Source organism: Macaca thibetana, chromosome 20 (assembly GCF_024542745.1).
Source record: "Macaca thibetana thibetana isolate TM-01 chromosome 20, ASM2454274v1, whole genome shotgun sequence".
Classification (NCBI taxonomy): Eukaryota; Metazoa; Chordata; class Mammalia; order Primates; family Cercopithecidae; genus Macaca; species Macaca thibetana.
This window is the reverse complement of record NC_065597.1, coordinates 25,462,107-25,479,767: the sequence shown is the minus strand read 5'-3', so window position 1 is coordinate 25,479,767 and position 17,661 is coordinate 25,462,107. Positions and strand designations below refer to the sequence as shown.

Genomic DNA, 17,661 nt, shown 5'->3' with positions numbered 1-17,661 from the left:
AGGCAGAAGAGAATAGAAAGAGAAACAATTCTCTCTATGGAGAGAGAGGAGTCTCCAAGCAGAAAGGACTGGTGGGTGGCAGATGTGCCAGATTTTATAGTCAGGTTTGAGGAGGCGGTATCTGATTTACATAGGGTTCACAGATTGGTTCGATCAGGTATGACGTTTACATAGCACTTGAGGAAGGTTGGCTGCCCCGCCCTAAACATATTATGCAAATGAACTCTCCCCTTGACCAATGCCATCTTGTCTGTTCCTTACTGTACATGTGAATGATAAAGAGAAGGGAAGATGGGGCTGCCATTTTGAACATGACTGGTACGACTGCCGGCACCTATGTCTGCAGCTCTATTCTACAGGCTGCTCTTTGCTAGAAAGGAAGATTATTTGGGGCTGCTTTTCATTAAAAAGAAAACCTTACTGAGGATTCTCAGACCCTCACTATCTGCCTAAGTAATTTCTTCTTAACTCCTATATCATAATGATGGGTGCTCAAGTTTTAGCCATCATTTCCACAACCCAAGCAATGGAAAAGACAAAAGGGTCTTCTTCCACTGGAGTCATTTCCCATCAGGTGGACTTCTCAAGTGCTCCAGACTAAAATTTACAACCTGAACTTCATCACCTGGTCCCATTTAGCTGCAAGAGAAGCTAAGAAATGTGGTCTCTCAGAAAGCTAAGCATGTTGCTGCTCTGAGAAAATTCATGGCTCAGTTATTAGAGTAGGAGGAAGGGTAAATGTAGGGAAATAGGTAGAACTTTCTGCTAGAAGGGTGGAAAAATGAGACAGAACCTCCCTGTCCTCATGGGGCTCACAGGGGAGACGGAAGTTAATGGAAGAATCACATCCATACAAGTAAAATCACCACTAGGGTAAGTGGGATGAGAGCCTGTTGTAAACAGATTTGGGAACTGACCAGAGATCTAACTGCAGAGGGGGAGAAGGAGGGAGGAGGGAGAAGGAAGCGCTTCCCAAGAGCAGAGAAAGGTAGGACTCAGACCAGACTAGTAGGGAAGTACCTGACCCTCATGCCCTGAAGGTGAAAGGTACTGATGCTCCTTGTAGCTCCATCTAGGAGTCTTGGGGAATGTTTACTAGAGTGGGGACAGGGATTCCTCATAGCTGGTTTCCACTTTGGAAACATTCTGGCTGTTGATGGGATGTGGACAGGGAGCTTTCAGGTAGGGATAATTGCAGAATTTCATGCAAGAGTGTGGTTGTTCAGATGAGAGTAGTGAAGGCAAAAATGAAGGAAAGTGGGTGGCTTCCAAAAAGAGCCAGCCTGCCCTAAAACACTCAGGGCACATAGCAAGCACTTTCTCTTGAGAAAATCATACCGTGGGATGCTTTCTTCAACCCAGGAAACAATCATTTTCTGATTTCCAGTTCCACCTACTTACTCCTAGGTGGCCAGGTACATTTCTGAAGAAATCAGGTGGCGTTTAGAGACATTGGCTCCCTGCAGTCCACAGCATCATTTAATAATGGGTCTAAGGGTGGTGTTGGGAAGGAAACCAGCCTGGGTCTACCTGAGGCTTGTGACTATTCTTTTTCAGGCCCCCAGCTGAGTTTTCTGATGTGAAAGGGAAGCTCAGGCTGCTGAGCATGCAGAGGCTGGCAGGGGTCTGTGACTAAGGTGTCTGCAGCCGATGGGAGGTAAAGGGGTGGTGGGGACTTAAACAAAGTGATGCTCACTGTTTTACCTGCAGCTGGCACCTGACCCAAAACAGGCCCTTGATATATTTAATATTTACTATAATTATGGGTTAATGCGCTGGTTGTTCTATCAGTGAACTGGAGCAGTGTTAGGGAAGAAAGAAAGGGAGATAAGAAGCCCCTTCCTGGCAGAGGGAAATGCTAGTCCCTAAGGCCTAATGCCCAGAGTTTCAGGATAGTGGCTGCATTATCAGCTACCACTAAGTTTGTTTTCTCCTAATTAATAAACAGTGATACCTGCTAGGGTTCTAAGTTGCAAGCAACAGAAAACAGATTTTGCTATGTTAAGCAGAGACAACATTTAAAGGAGGAATTCGGGTTCACAAGATGGATGAGAAGATGGAGAACCCAACTCGGAAAATGGTCAAGAACCAAGAGAGTCTCAAAGGACCAAAAAGCAGCATCTTCGACACACAGGCCCGACCAAGATGCCACTACTTTGCTACCGGGTTCTGCTGCAGCTGGCACCAGTGAATCCTCACCATCACTTTTTGCAGGCCTCATTCAATCCTGACTGACCAAGCCTAGGGCAGATGTCCATGCTCTGCTTCCAGAGAATCTCCCTGCTATAGCTTCTATATTAGACGGCAAGGTACCAAGTGCCACCAATATTCAAAACCTAGAGGAGGAATTGGGTGCTGGATGGACAGGAAAGTCGAAGCACACACCACGCATGACATCCTCATGCCCTTGCAGGCACTGTGGCGCACAAGGGTGCGATTATGTTAGTATTCGCTCATTTAAAATAAGGGTATTGTCTTGTGATTTTTGCCTTTACAATCTTCTTGCCCCACACCCATCACATATGCAAACTGCACAACCCAAGTAAAGAGTAGTTGAATGAATAAAATTGCTTTCATCTGTCATCATTCAAATGTGTTTATGGAAAAATTTTTTAAAAGTTTAGATTGCTTTGTGACTCCATTATCTTCCCATTTCCTTCTCCCATTCACCTTCCAGGTTTTGTTTCTCAAGGTTTATTCCAGTTCTAAGCTCTTTCCCTCAGCATCCCATCAGCCTCCACGCAGGGGCTGGGGTGAAGTTCACAGCACTAAAGGACTGTGCCTTGGGCCCTTCCCTCTGCTTTCTTCCCAATTCCAGGATGCAACAGAGCCACCCAGTAATTTGTCCTCTTTGTGTATGATGCCTGAATAACATGCCTTTTGAATGGTTCTGATTAAAGGATGAAGGAATTGCATTCTACAATTTGCAAATTCATAATATTCTCAAAGAAATAAACCTTGTGAAGTTAAAGTCCCATTAAAATATATACCCTGAAAGACCTACAAGTTACAAGGCTGATTTTGACAGACAGCTTCTACTGCCTTTGGCATTTCAGTAATGACCCTGGAACTGCCACTGACCTGCCTACATGCTTGGTAAAGTGACAGTCTGTTCAGTTTCTTCCCCTATTAAAATGTACTGGGTGCAGGTGGGAAGGAAGAAAGGGAGGGAAGTAAGGAGAGTGAGGAAGGAAAAAGGAAAGTTAGGTGCCATACAGAAAATACCTCCCAAAGATGTTCACATATGAATCCTAAGAACCTGTGAATATATTATGTTATATGGCAGAGGAGAATGCAGGCTGCAAATGGAATTAGGGTTGCTAATCAGCAGAACTTAAACTAAGAGATTATCTTGGGTTGTCTGTGTGAGTCTAACGTAAAAGTGGAAGGGAACGCACGTCAGAGGATATGTGACTACAAAAGCAGGATCTATGAGACACAGCACTGCTGGCTTTCAAGGTGGAGGAAGGGGCCACAAGCCAAGGAATCTGAGTAGCTTCTTGAAGGTGAAGAAGGAAAGGTAACAGACTCTCCCCTAGAACCTCCAGAAGGAACAAAGCCCTGCCAACGCCTTGATTTTAGTCCAGTGAGACTCATTTTGGATTTCTGACCTAGATACCTGTAAGGTAATACATTTAGGTTGTTTTAAGCCACCAACAGCCTGTGGTAATTTGTTACCACAGCCACAGGAAACTAATACACAAGCCATAGAGAAGAAGGAAGGCAGCATTTCTTGGTAACATCTGTGGGCCAGGCACTGAGCTAGAAGAACTCATGTGAGAGCTTTACTGGGCTTTTGTGGAGCATTAGGGACATTTGAAGCATATTCTCTCCTAAACAACTGAGATCACTTGGACTTCAAGAAAGGAATGGTCATCTTTATGCAGAAATGCAAAGCCAAAGGTTAGGGTGGGTATTCAGATGGTAAAAGGAGATCAGGGACAGAAAGCAAAATATCCTACTTGTGAGGCAGGAGCCAAGATAGAGTGTCACTGGAAACAGTAAATATGGAAAACCACCCCCTTCATCTAATCCACACGGGACTTGAGCATTTACTACTATGAGCTGGGCACTGGGCAAGATGTAGAGAGATGGGGTGACAGACAAAGGAGGCCTGGGCGCTGTCCACATGAAAATTCAAATTTCAAGAGATGCTCAAATTCCAATCGGGTCCCAATGAGATATCGCTCCACAGCCACTGAGATGGTAAGGATGTGGAACAAACGGACCCCTCACATTGCTGATGGGATTGTCAAATGGTTCAGCCACTTTAGAAAATAGTCTGGCAGCTCCTTAAAAAGTTAAACATAGAGTTACCCTATGACCCAGCAACTCCACTAGTAGGTCCATACCCAAGAGAAATGAAAACACAGCCACACAAAAATATGTACACAAATGTTCATAGCAGCACCATTTATAACAGTTAAAAAGTAACAACAACCTAATTGTCCATCAACAAATGAATAGATAGATAAAATCTGGTATATCCTGCATGTTCTCACTCATACATGGGAACTATGATGAGAACGCATGGATACAAAGAAGAGACCAACAGGCACTGCGACCTACTTGGGGGTGGGAAAAGGGAGAGGATCAGAAAAAATAACTATTGGGTACTGGGCTTAGTACCTGAATGATAAAATAATCTGTACAGCAAACCCCAGTGACATGAGTTTACCTATATAACAAACTTGTACGTGTACCCTGGAACCTAAAATAATGGATTTTTTTAAAAATCTGGTACATTTATAAAATGGAATATTATTCAGCTGCAAAAAAGAATAAAGTGCTGTTACATGCTACAACATGGATGAGCCATGTTGTAGAAAAGCATTACACTAAATGAAAGAAGCCAGTAGCAAAAGGCCACATATTATATGATCCTATTTCTTGACATATCCAGAAAATGCAAATCTATAGAGACAGAAAGCAGATTAGTTATTCCCCAGGGCTGGGGGAAAAGGATGAGGGTATTATGGGGTGGTAGTTAATGGTAAGAGATTTCTCTTGAGGGTTATGAAAAGATTCTAAATTGATTGTAGGGATGGTTACACAATTCTGTGTACACGCTAAACAGACTACTGAGTTATGCTCTTTAAATGCTGAAATTGTATGGTCTGCGATTTTATTTCATACCTCCAAAGAAACATAGAACATAGGGTAAATATAGGCCAAACAAGTTACAAAACGAAAACCTAAGCAGGGCCAGCATAAAACACCAGAGCTAGAATCAAGGTCAAGCAGAGGCAAGCAGAGGCTGCTGTTGGATGCCAGGAAGGTTTGCCTGGGTGACTCTTGCTACGGAGAATTGCTGACTTGAAGATTCTCATTAAGGCTGAGAGCCGAACCCCAAAGAGTAGACTTTCTTCTCCTTAACTAGAGGCATGTGACAAAGCTGAGGTCAGTGGCTCAGAGACCCTCAGTTGTATGGTCCCCTTTGCAATCCCAGGCTTCTGTTAGTGCTGAGACCACAGCAGGTCAGTTCCCGCATGGTGAGAAATGGCTCTAAGTGGGACTGTGCAGACGCATTTTGTTGCATGGTTGCCTTAAACCTCATCTCGAATAACCTTCTCAGTCTTTCCCGTCTTTCAGTTATTCAGAAATCAGAGCTATGGAGGCTTTGTTGAAATGGGGTTAGGCTCACAGAGCTAGCAGAAAAAGGCAGTCTAGTGGCCCTTTTCTGGCTACTTTGGAATTTCCAATGCTTGAGAACCACACAAAAAAAGAGAAATCAAGGAGGAGTGGGAGAGGAGAAGGAGAAACAGAAGGAGAGAAGCAGGGGAAGGGGAAGCGAGGGAGAAGGGGGAAAGAAGGAGAAACAGAAAGGGAAGGGGAGGAGGAGGGGCGCTTGTCCCCTTGTCTTTGTATTTGCACCACATCTGAGGGGTTGTTTTATCACCGAGGCTGCATGGAACTGGAAGGCCCTGGAAGACAGGCAATGCCCACATGCTCACTGCTCAGAGGTTAAGAGGCTGTCCAAGGTCACCTTAGGCTGCCGAGCATAACGGGAGAGCAGCTCTTTCCCAAGTGCTCTCACCCGCCACTTCGACAGCTGCATGGGAATGATCTTGAAGCAATCACAGTCCTGTTTGTCTCCTGACAGCCAGTGCCCTTTTGGACTTCACACCCATGAGTGGCAGTGTCATGCTACATTACTTCCAAATGTCATCAGCCACTCCACTTGCCTCTAATTGTATGTGCACGTATGTGTGTGTGTGCGCGTGCACGCACGCACATGCATACAAGCACACGTAGTGTCATTGTGTCACTGACATCACAGAGGGGGCCTTCAACGCAGCAGACCACACACAGTGCTCTTCTTTGGGAGTTTAACCAGCTTATACGGAAGCAAATATTTGAAGTTTACCAAACATAAACCAAGTAAAACCTAAGTCAATCAAAAGTGACTAAACACTGCTTTAGTCCAAATACATGTTTCTAAAAGGTCACAGCTGGTGTAATTATCCATGCTAGACTTCGCATGCATTCAGCTGTGTGCTTAAGACTGCCAAGAACTGGAATACATTTAGAATCCTTAAATAAGAGTCACCTTGTTTCAGAAAATGCTTGGTTAACTCAGGCTTGGGTGGGGGGTAGGGGTATTGGGGGAAGCCGATTAGAGTTTAATGACACTTCGAGAGAATGTATAGGGAAATTTCTTTGGAAAAGAAATAGAAATACATGTCAGAGCCAATTTCTCATAATATGTGGGTTGAAGCCCTTTTCCTTCAAAGAAAATAAGTCCTGACAAATACAACCACAAAAGAACATAGTGACAAAATGAGCAGCCCAGAAGTCAGGTAAAAGGAAGAAAAAACAAATAACTAAATGCAGGCTGTAACTCGGCCCTCAGAAGCCTGAGACACCTGGGTGTACAAGGGGACTGAGGGGCAATTAGCAAGCAGTTTTTCCCAGTCCCCCGTGCTTCGGCATTTCAATAGGCAGAGCCCCAACCCAAAGTGTCCATCTCAGTAGCATGTGCTGTGTGCAGCGGCAGGTGCAAAACCATGTGACATCTGGAAATGCTGTGCAGGAGTCCTGGGAAGCACCACAGACCATGATGAGCCAAAGGAGAGCAAGAGGCTCCTCACTCTCCAGCCTTGCCTGTGCCTGGGCAGCTCCTCTCCTATCCTTTCCAATATCCACCTACGATTCTGCTTCCACCCAGTGTGAACCCAGAAAATCTGAGACAGGTCTCAGTGAATTTAGAAAGTTTATTTTGCCAAGGTTTAGGACGTGCCTGTGACACAGCCTCAAGAAGTCCTGAGGACGTGCCCAAGGTGGTCGGGCACAGCTTGGTTTTATACATTTTAGGGAGACATGAGACATCAATCAATATATGAAAGAAGTACATTAGTTCAGTCCAGAAAGGCAGAGACAACTCAAAGCAAGCCCCCTATTTCCCCCACGCTGCGGGCTTCCAGGTCACAGGTAGGTGAGAGACAAATGGTTGCACTGAGTTTCTGATAAGTCTTTCCAAAGGAAGCAATCAGAATATGCATCTATCGCTGTAAGCAGAGGGAGGACTTTGGATAGGATAGGAGACTGATTTGCCCTGAGCAGTTCCCAACTTGAAGGGACCCAGGATATTTTCCTTTCACACCAGTGTTGTGAAAACCCTTAGCTTTTTATAAAGTCTGAGGCTCATGCCTGCATTCATGCTTAGATAAGTGTTTACACTCTGGCTCTTTCTGGAGAAGTGGAGGCCAGGCTAAGAGAACCAGGGCTAGGCTTAAGAGGATAGCAGCCTACTCATTAAACTGCAGGACATGGAACTTAGAAAAGTCTGAGAAACAGCAAGGGAGAGAGAACTAGAAGGAATTTGGGGTGCAAGTACCCTGAGGGTAGGGATTTTTGTCTCTAATTCACTCACTACTACACTGTCAGGGTCTAAGAGAGCACCTGGCATATAGTAGATGCTCAATAAATGTTTGTTAGTAAATGAATGAATAAATGAATGAGTGAAGCATCTGGAGATCAAGGGAGATGGCAATGATGAGGCCATGGTCAGTAGCCTCAGAGTTAAGTGGAGCCAGCCAGCAAGGGGGAATGGGTCAGAGCTTGGAGAGACCACCCAAAGCCCTCGAACAGAGACTTGTGGATGGGGGCTGCCACATTCTGTAGGATACTCAGCTTTGTCTGTGGGTGAGAGTGAAACCACCTTTGCAAAAATTATAACCGAGGAAATTATGACAGTGAAAGACATTAGACCTAACCAACTCCATCTTGCTTCTAACCTTTAAGCTGTCCTTGTTCATTCCTGGGTGTAGGGTAAACTAACTTTGGGAGGAAATTTAGTTCATGGTTTGACTCTGAAACAAAATTGATAATGGCCTCTCCTGAAAAGACCCCTTTCTTCCCTGGGGACCAGTCTGCTTTTACAGGACTAACAAATTAGCTATAAGATGAGAACTTTCAGTTTAGGGGTCACTCAGCCTCTGGCTCCAAAAGTCTGAACCTCCCCAAATTGCTCTTCGGGATCACATCACTATTGTAAAACCTAAGATCAGTACTTAAGATATTTTGCAGACCCTGCACTGAATGGATCAGTTGACATCAGCCAGATCCGTAGTATTCTGGCTCAACCGTTCTGCCATCCCAGGCAGGAACAGAAGACAGCAAGAAAAACTCACTTCGATCCCCTATGATGCCATCTCCAACCTGACCAATCAGCACTCCCCACTTTCCAAGACCCTACCCACCAAATGGTCTTTAAAAATGCTGATCCCGAAATGCTCAGGGAGACTAATTTGAGTAATAATGAAACTCTGGTCTCCTGTACAGTCGACTCTGCATGAATTACCCTTTCTCCGCTGCAATCTTGTTGTCTTGATAAATCGGCTCTGTCTAGGAAGCCGGCAAAGAGAACCCACTGGGTGGTTACAAGAAGGGAGCTGTTGAAGGCATCGATCTTCCCACTGAAGTCCTTCTTGCCTTTCTCCATAGCCAAAATGGCCAAGCTCATACAGAAAATGGTAACTTCTACTATTAAAGAACCCAAAGATGATCCCCAAAACCTTCCCCAGCAAAAATTCAACTGACATCAGGAGAATTGGCACCTGTATAAGTGGAAGTGGGGTCATGGGTAGGCTACAGATAGAACTTTGACTGAATCTGAATGTTTTTACCTTTTAAAAAGAAAAGAAAAGAATGAACTAAAATCTGGACACAGCGTGCTTCGGTAGTGAGGAGTATAGATTCCCCAAAGCCAGACTTCCTGGGCTCACATCTGGGCTCCTGCTTGCTAGCTGCCAGGCCTTGGGCAAGCAACTTTAAGTATCTCTGAGCCTATAAAATAGGGATAATAAGAGCAACTCTCTCATGCAGTTATGTGAGAGGTAAATAAATTATACTATGTAAATCACTTACATAAGCAATAGCTATTATTATGGATATATGGCAAACTGCTAACATTTGTTAAATATGAGGGTTGGGGCCCAGCACAGTGACTCACTACCATAATCCCAGCATTTTGGGAGGCTGAGGCAGGTGAATAGTTTGAGCCCAAGAGTTGGAGACCAGCCTGGGCAACATAGTGGCCCCCCATCTCTACAAAAATAAAAAATAAAAAAAATTAGCCAGGCGTGGTGGCACACACCTGTAGTCCCAGCTACTTGGGAGGCTGAGGTGGGAGGATCACTTGACCCCAGGAGGTCGAGGTTGCAGTGACCTGAGATCACACCACTGCATTCCAGCCTGGATGACAGAGTTAGACCCCTGTTAAAAAAAAAAAAAAAAAAAAAAAAAAAAAAAGGAGGGATGGCACAGCAGTATTTAGTTTATAATGATTTTTTATGTTTGAAATAACTGAAGTTAAAGAGAAAACATTTTCCCCCATCAAAGGCATATTTTTATTGTTATGTTCCCAACTCACAAGGAAATTTATAAGCTCTCCAAAGAAACAGAGGACAGGGTAACTACAGGCCAGTGATTCCCAAAGTATGGTCCTGGGTTCAGCAGCATCAGCATCACCTGGGAATTTGTTAGGAATTTGAATTCTCAGGCCTTACCCCAAGGAGCTCCTGGGCTGAGGCCCGGCAGTCTTGTGCTTTAACAAGCACTCCAGGGAACTCTGATACACTAATACAGCCCAGCACCCAAATGAAGAACCATGTGGCTTGAGGTCCCAAAGTAATTCTATATCCCTATCCCTGAATGCCTCTGATACTGGTACTGCCATGGCTGGGGCATCTTTATTGGCATTGCTGGAGAATCCACTCTTCCTAATAACCCTATAACGCCACACATGACTGACTACATTCGTAGGCATAGCTGGGATAATTAGTTTAGCAGAATGTCCAGAAACTACAATCTCACTCTTCCTGACTCATATGGTTTGGCTCTATGTCCCCACCCAAATCTCATCTTGATGGTAGCTCCCATAATTCCCATGTGTCATGGGAGGGCTAAGTGGGAGGTACTTGAATCATGGGGTGAGTCTTTCCTGTGCTGTAATCTTGATAGTGAATAAGTCTTATGAGATCTGATGGTTTCATAAAGGGGAGATCTCCTGCACACACTATCTTGCCTGCTGCCATGCAAGCTGTGACTTTGCTCCTCCTTTGCCTTCCACCATGATTTTGAGGCCTCCCCAGCCATGTGGAACTGTGAGTCCATTAAACCTCATCTTTTCATTTTTTTTTGACAGAGTCTCACTCTGTTGCCAGGTTGGAGTGCAGTGGTTCGGTCTCCGCTCACTGAAACCTCCACCTCCGGGATTCAAGTGATTCTGCTGACTCAGCCTCCCAAGCAGCTGGGATTACAGGCACATACCACCACACTCAGCTAATTTTTGTATTTTTAGTAGAGATGGGGTTTCACCACATTGGCCAGGATGGTCTCAATCTCTTTTTTTTTTTTTTTTTTTTTTTTTTTTTGAGATGGAGTCTTGCTCTGTTGCCCAGGCTGGAGTGCAGTGGTGTGATCTTGGCTCACTGCAAGCTCCGCCTCCCAGGTTCATGCCATTCTCCTGACTTAGCCTCCTGAGTAGCTGGGACTACAGGCGCCTGCCACCACACCTGGCTCATTTTTTTTTTTTTTTTTTTTTTTAATTTTTAGTAGAGACGGGGTTTCACCTTGCTAGCCAGGATGGTCTCGATCTCCTGACCTCGTGATCCGCCCGCCTCGGCTTCTCAAAGTGCTGGGATTACAGGCGTGAGCCACCGCGCCTGGCCGGTCTCAATCTCTTGACCTCGTGATCCACCTGCCTCAGCCTCCCAAAGTGCTGGGATTACAGGTGTGAGACACCGCAGCCAGCCTGGGTATGTGTTTATTAGCAGTGTGAGAACAGACTAATACACTGACTCTAGCTGATGGGGTAGACTGGGCTTGACTAAGGTGGCAGGGATGGTTCTTGTGAATTTCTTTTAGTAGGACAGTATTTGACCATAACTCCAGAATGCTTCATTGCTCACGCACAGTGATCTTAATCTCTCAGATTCTCTCATTGCCTCCATTCTCCAACCAAGGCATGCTACACAGATGCCTGTAATAACCCTTGAGCCTGAGAAGTAGCCTGGGGCGGAAACATCTGTCTTATCCTTGCTCAGACCCCAGCATTCTTAGGCAGGGAAATTCCAGTGGTGATTGTTTAAAAATGTGAGACAACTATCAAAATGCTATAAAAGCATCTTTGTAGATAGTAACATAGATAAAATAAAAAGTATGGAATGTGTTCTACAATCGTATATACCTTGTAAATTTATCATCAGTCTAGACGTTAAAACAAAGACAAATTGTGAGCATTTTCTCCAGGGAAAAGCTGCATAGGGTTAGATGTAGAAGAAAATGATGGTTTGAGATGATTTAGTCACTTTATCAGTGAATATGGGAGTGATACCTAATAAATATTTGCTGAATGAATCAATAAAATGGGTCATTTGTAGTACACACCCATTTCTCGTCACACACACACATTAACAACACTCTGTCAATCTGTCTACTGCTGGGCATTAGGCCATGTCCTTTCCTGTGAAGGTGGACATTTTTAGATATTCACAGGCCGCTATTAAAATTTTCCAAAGAAGAGTACAAAAAAGTATGCAAAGATAGAAGAGCCAACCTCCAGAAAAGTAGAGAGGGAGGAGTATAAAAATAAAGTGGTGCTCAATGAGCAATGATGAAACTCGACTTCCTTCTAATAAAATTAATGATAATGAACTCCTGATCTACAGAGCTGACTGCTTGTGTGCAATGAAAGGACTTGAGGGGTGGGAATCTCAAATGTCAGCAAAGTTAACTACAAAGAAGGACCTTAAGTGGATCAATCAGGGTTGAACTACTAGATAGAAGGATTAAGTGGCTAATAAAAGGGATGTTCTACTGACCTCTAACACAGGAGGGAGGAGATAATGAGATAAGTAAAGCTGGTGAGGATAATAAGACTGTAATTATGGCCAAGTTCAAACTACCGAGTGAGTGTACATTAGAAAACCATTCAGATAACATGGAGAGAGAGGAAATCTTGGCCCCCGGAAGCTAATGCTGCCTCCAGTGCTTGAGATGCTCCCGGCTGCATCTCTCTCTGACCAAGGTGAAAATAAAACCATCACAATTAATGGATGTTTCAAATCCATTAAATTGGTGGTGTGGCTCAATGTGCAGAAAAGAGAAGGCCAAAAGAAGTAAAGCCTCATTATCAGGAGAAACCAGTCATGCTCAGAAGTCAAGCCATAGTCATCATTTTAAACCGTCACTGCCATGGCCACTGCCCGTGGGCTTTTATGGAGTTTCTGCTATGTTTAGAGTGGTGATGTAGGCATTGTACATTCTGGGATGCTTGAGAAACACACACATACACTTTCACTCACTCACTCACACAGGGTGAGTTCCCCAGGCTGGAATAAAAAACTTGGCAAATGTACAGGTTTATTCTTTCTGAATGTGAGAATTTAGAGTCTGAGGATAAAGCAACAAACACAAATGCATTAAAGGAAGAGCATTTGGTTGGGGACGAGCGCACAGTCTCCCTCTGCATCTGGAGCGCTGGGTTTTCTGTGGAATGTTTTATATAATTGTTTGCTTAATCTCTCGGGTGAAATAAACGTATGGCAGCTTTACTACACTATTGATTCAAATGATTACTGTAATGACAGAGCTATCCAGGGAGTTGTCACTGGGCTTTGCGAGACGTCCTGACGGCTGTCATGTGCATTATTAAGGAGCACTCTGAAAAGAAAACTGTTCCCTGCATGTCCTGAGCCAGAATCACTGACAGCCCTGCTGGGTCTGGTGCTCAGGGCCCTGGACTTGGGCCTGGGCTGTCATAAACCAAAAGGGAAGTATTCGGTGGGTCTGCAACTGTGAGGTCAGTGTATTCAGTGGACCGACCCTAGTAAACTCAGGTTCCTTGTTTCAGGATCTGTGGTCCTAAAGACATGACTGGACATTCACAGACGGGCAGGAACAGTTTATAGGACAAGGTCCTTGCAGGAAACAGACACGCTCCCTTAGATCCTGAAAAGAATTGGAGGAAGGGCCTGTTTACAGGTGAGGGCAGGGTTAAGGGAACTAACAAGGGATAATGAGGCACCCAGGGAGCAGCCTTGCAGGAACCACAGGAAGCCTTTTTGTCTCTAGGACAGAAAGGGCATGGGGAGCAAACCATGCTGTAAGAGCCTGCTGGCACTGGCACATAAGGGCACATGCAAAGAAGTGCATCACTCTCCCCTCCTGCCTGGCCCATGCCGGTGCCTCTCCCAGGACTGAATCCCAACAGAGGCCAGAGGCATCCAAGGGCTCAGCTTCTTGGGACATGGAGGGCACAGTAGATGAGGGCAAAAAACAGATCTGGGCGTGAAGAGAACCAGCCCCCACACAACTCGAGGGCTCAGCATGCAAAAGAAGAGGTGAGGGCAGGCCAGAACGGCTGGTAGGCAATACAAAGCTACAAGGTGCAGCCACAGCATTGTACAGACATCCCACCAATGCCCTGATAGCAGCATGAGGGACAATGAAGAAGACACTTCCCATTGCAGAAGGGAGGACTGGCCGCCAACCTGGGATTTACAGTCATGCAGACCTGGGATCAAGTCCTGGCTCAGCCTCATACTGGCTGTCTCCCCTTGAGTGAACTACTAACCTCCCCAAGGCTCAGTTTGCACTCCCGGAAAAGTAGCATCATATAGGATTATGTGAAATTCGATAATGCTTGTAAAGAACTCAGCCCATTTCTTGGTTTATAGGAAATGCTCCAAGATGGCAGTTATTTATATAAATTAAGAAATCAGAATTCCACTGAAGCTGTTTAAGCAGAAAGGGAAGTGTATCATAAGGTTAAGTGATATCTGGTAGGACTCAGAGGCAGGGCATGCACCATCTGCAGAAAGAAGCCATTGGCAGGACTTGAGTGTCCATTCTCTGTTGCATGGTTCTGCTTCTTTTTTTTTTTTTTTTTTTTTTTTTTTGAGACGGAGTCTTGCTCTGTCACCCAGGCTGGAGTGCAGTGGTGCGATCTTGGCTCACGGCAACCTCCACCTCCTGGGTTCAAGCAATTATCCTGCCTCAGCTTCCCAAGTAGCTGTGATTACAGGTGCCTGCCACCGTGCCTGGCTAATTTTGTATTTTTAGTAGAGATGGGGTTTCATCATGCTGGCCAGGCTGGTCTCAAATTCCTGACCTCATGATCTGCCTGCCTCGGCCTCCCAAAGTACTGGGATTACAGGTGTGAGCCACTGCGTCCAGCAAAGGTTCTGCTTCTTTCTGTACATTTTCATACTTCTCTGGGCACTGGCTTTCTCTGACTATCCACACAGTGGACTGTGACCACCTCATATGGCTTCTGAATACTGTATAACCATAATAATTCCCAGTCACCCAGGATCGCTCCCTGGCTGATCCTCAGGCCTAGCTCTGAATTCCTGAGAGAGAGACTTCATAGAACTATTTCAGGGCAGGAGTCCCCCACCGGTCCCGTCTCCCTTCGTGTGCTGACCCGGCCACTGGCCCCTGCAGATCCACTCTGCATCCCTTGCCACCTAATCCCTGCCCTGTTCCTCGCCTTTGGCTTCTGCTTTGGGTCTGCAGTGGAGAGCCCAGGGAGGGTACTAAAGGAGAGGAAGAGGATGAGGTCAGGGCTCTCTCCCCAACAGAGTCCACTGATGATGCTCTGCCCCAATGTCAAGCTTCATTCGAGTAGACCCTGTCTGCAAGACTCTCAGGTTTCAATAAACTGCTTACCCCTGAGGATAGCCCTGCTGTTGCAGACCCTCAGTCACCCAACTATCCCTTGTGGTTTCCCTACACCCTGCCCACACACGTGTAAATTGCCCCTTTGTTAAACCTTCCTCCATTGATTTAAATGTGCCCATTCATTTCCTGCTGGGACCAAGAACAACCCACTTGGCCAAGGAATGGAGTTAAAGACTCTAAAAAACAGGAGGCTCCTGGGCTGTCTACCTGGTGGGTACTCCTATGGAGGTAGGGAAGTGATTCGAGGGTGGGAGGCTCAACGTGTTTTCTGTGTTGTTATTGTGTTGCGGTAGTTTTATTATTAATAGGATTATAAACATCATGCATTGTTAGAACTTCTACCCCTCTCAACAACTGGATGTTAGACTGGAGTCAGCCTCCATGCCCCACACAAATCAAATGCAAATAGGCCTCCAAGAATATAGCCATGAATATCACAGTGGCTTTACCCTGCGCTTCTCCCCTTCAGCTCCTTATAGGAGCCTCAACAGTCCTTAATCTGGATTCTTTGCCTTTGAGAAAAATATTCTGAAAAATCTCAGTAATCCCCAGTTTCTTGGGCCAAGTGGTAACACTAATAAACTCTGGGGGACCCAGAACTAACTTAGCAGCTCAGAGAACATGGGAGGTTTAGGTACAAGGAGATGTCTCTAACTACTGGCAAGGAAGAGCATGCAGCTCTCTCCCCAGATAAACAGGACTTTCAGGATCACTGTCGACCCATGTGAAAGCATCGCAAATTGTGTAACTGGAGCTGCCCAAACCTTAAATCCTAGTCTCTGTCATTCCAGCCGGTCACAAACCCTCTCTACTCTCCTTTCCACCTAGAAAATATACTCTCTTGTCAGTGATTAAATAAACCCACTAACCTGCTTCCAAGATTAAGTAGAGGTTATTCCTATTTAACTGTTCACAATGCACCAGAAATTGCTGAGGGCATTGGGTGCAAAATGCAATCCTGGCTCCCTGTTTTCTCCTCCTGCTCTAAGATAACACGCCTGCTATAAAGAAATAGCGTGACCCCCCAGTGCTGGGGTTAAACATGCACATTCTTGATGACAAAGTATGTCCTTTCACATAGCCAAGGTCATTTTTGTAAAATTAAAACCAAACGTCAAGTGGAATTATTTTTCCTGACCAGGAATAGGCTTATTGGATGAAAATGAAAAGTGGAGAAAGTAAGGATTAATTTACCAAGCCAGTCATTTTCCTTTATTTTCTTTTCTACCTCGGTTAAATATTTGTGATTCTGGCATGAGGGCCCCCTCTCCAAGCTCAGTGTTTTCCTACGCTTGATCCTGCATCAGAGTTACAGACATGACCTGTTGCCATGGAAACAATGGTGAGATCTCTCATGGTGCCCAGCACAGGAGACTTTCTGTTGACTTTAGGGGAATTAGATCTGGCTGAAAAATCTAATTCTGTCACTTACTATCTGTGTGACCTTGGGCACATTAGTGTACCTCTCTGAGTCTTAGTTTCCTCATCTGAAAATTGGAATTAGTAATAACAGCTCTAAGAGTTTTATAAGAATAAACGGGATCATGTGGGTAAAGTAATTGCTGCATTTTCTGGCACCATATGTGTTCAGTAAATGTTAGGTGCTTCTGTTGTTATTAGATATTGGGAAGTTAGAACATGTATTCTATTCAGTCATTTGTTCATTTATAATCTCATTTATTCATTTCATACATAATTATTAAACCCCACTATGTTGCAGACACCACTCAAGATGCTGAAGATAAAAAAGTGAGAAAAATGGACAAAGTTCTGCCTTCATGAAGTTCACATTCTAGTGAGGAAAACAGATAATTAACAATAAACTATATGTATATGAAATATATAATCTTATTGTGATAAATGCTGTAAAAAAACTTAGAATGGGAGAAGGGTAAGAGGGGAAAGGGGCCAGTCTGCAGGGGCAGGGGAAGCTATTGCAGACAGCATCCTCTCCAAGGAGGAGACATTTGAGGAGAGACAAGAAAGGCATAGGGGGATAAGCCTTCTCAAGCATGGGGAAGAGCATTGCAGCAGGAGGGAACAGCAAGGGCAAGGGCAGGTGACGAGTGGAATGGCAAGGCGACTGGTGGGGCTGGAGCAAAGAGAGGGAGGGGGAGCATTGTGGAGCCTTAATGCAAGGTCACAAGGACACTTGCCAGGGCCTGACCTCTGCACATGATCTAAATGAGGTAGTCAGAGCTGCGACAGGAAACAATAGAGCAGGGTGGTGGACACAGAAAGCCCGGGACCCCCACCGCCTGTAAGAGAACCTCAGCTCTGCCCTTACCAGCTGTAGGACGGGGGCCTTGTTACTGGCATGGTACCTCAACCAGCAGCAGTGACATCCCCTGGCAGTTTATTAGAAATGCAGAATCTCAATTCAGCCCTGCCAGGTCAGAATCTGCATTTCCACCAGGTCCCCAGGGGATTTACAAACTCCTTAATATTTGAGAAGCACTGGCCTAGCGCTTG

The 17,661-nt window shown here is 45.1% G+C and overlaps 1 protein-coding gene across 6 annotated transcripts in view; it reads left to right on the top strand.

Annotated features, from left to right (window-relative positions):
* MPHOSPH6 (M-phase phosphoprotein 6) overlaps positions 1-17,661 on the top strand; it is a 1,084,238-nt gene that overhangs the window by 763,456 nt on the left and 303,121 nt on the right. The window contains exon 1 of one of the 6 annotated variants that reach the window (XM_050775061.1): positions 17,490-17,493. The exons of the other annotated variants lie outside the window; for them this stretch is intronic. The gene's annotated coding sequence lies outside the window, so the exon portion shown is untranslated. Of the gene's footprint in view, positions 1-17,489; positions 17,494-17,661 lie in introns of those variants that run through there. 6 annotated transcript variants of the gene reach the window in all.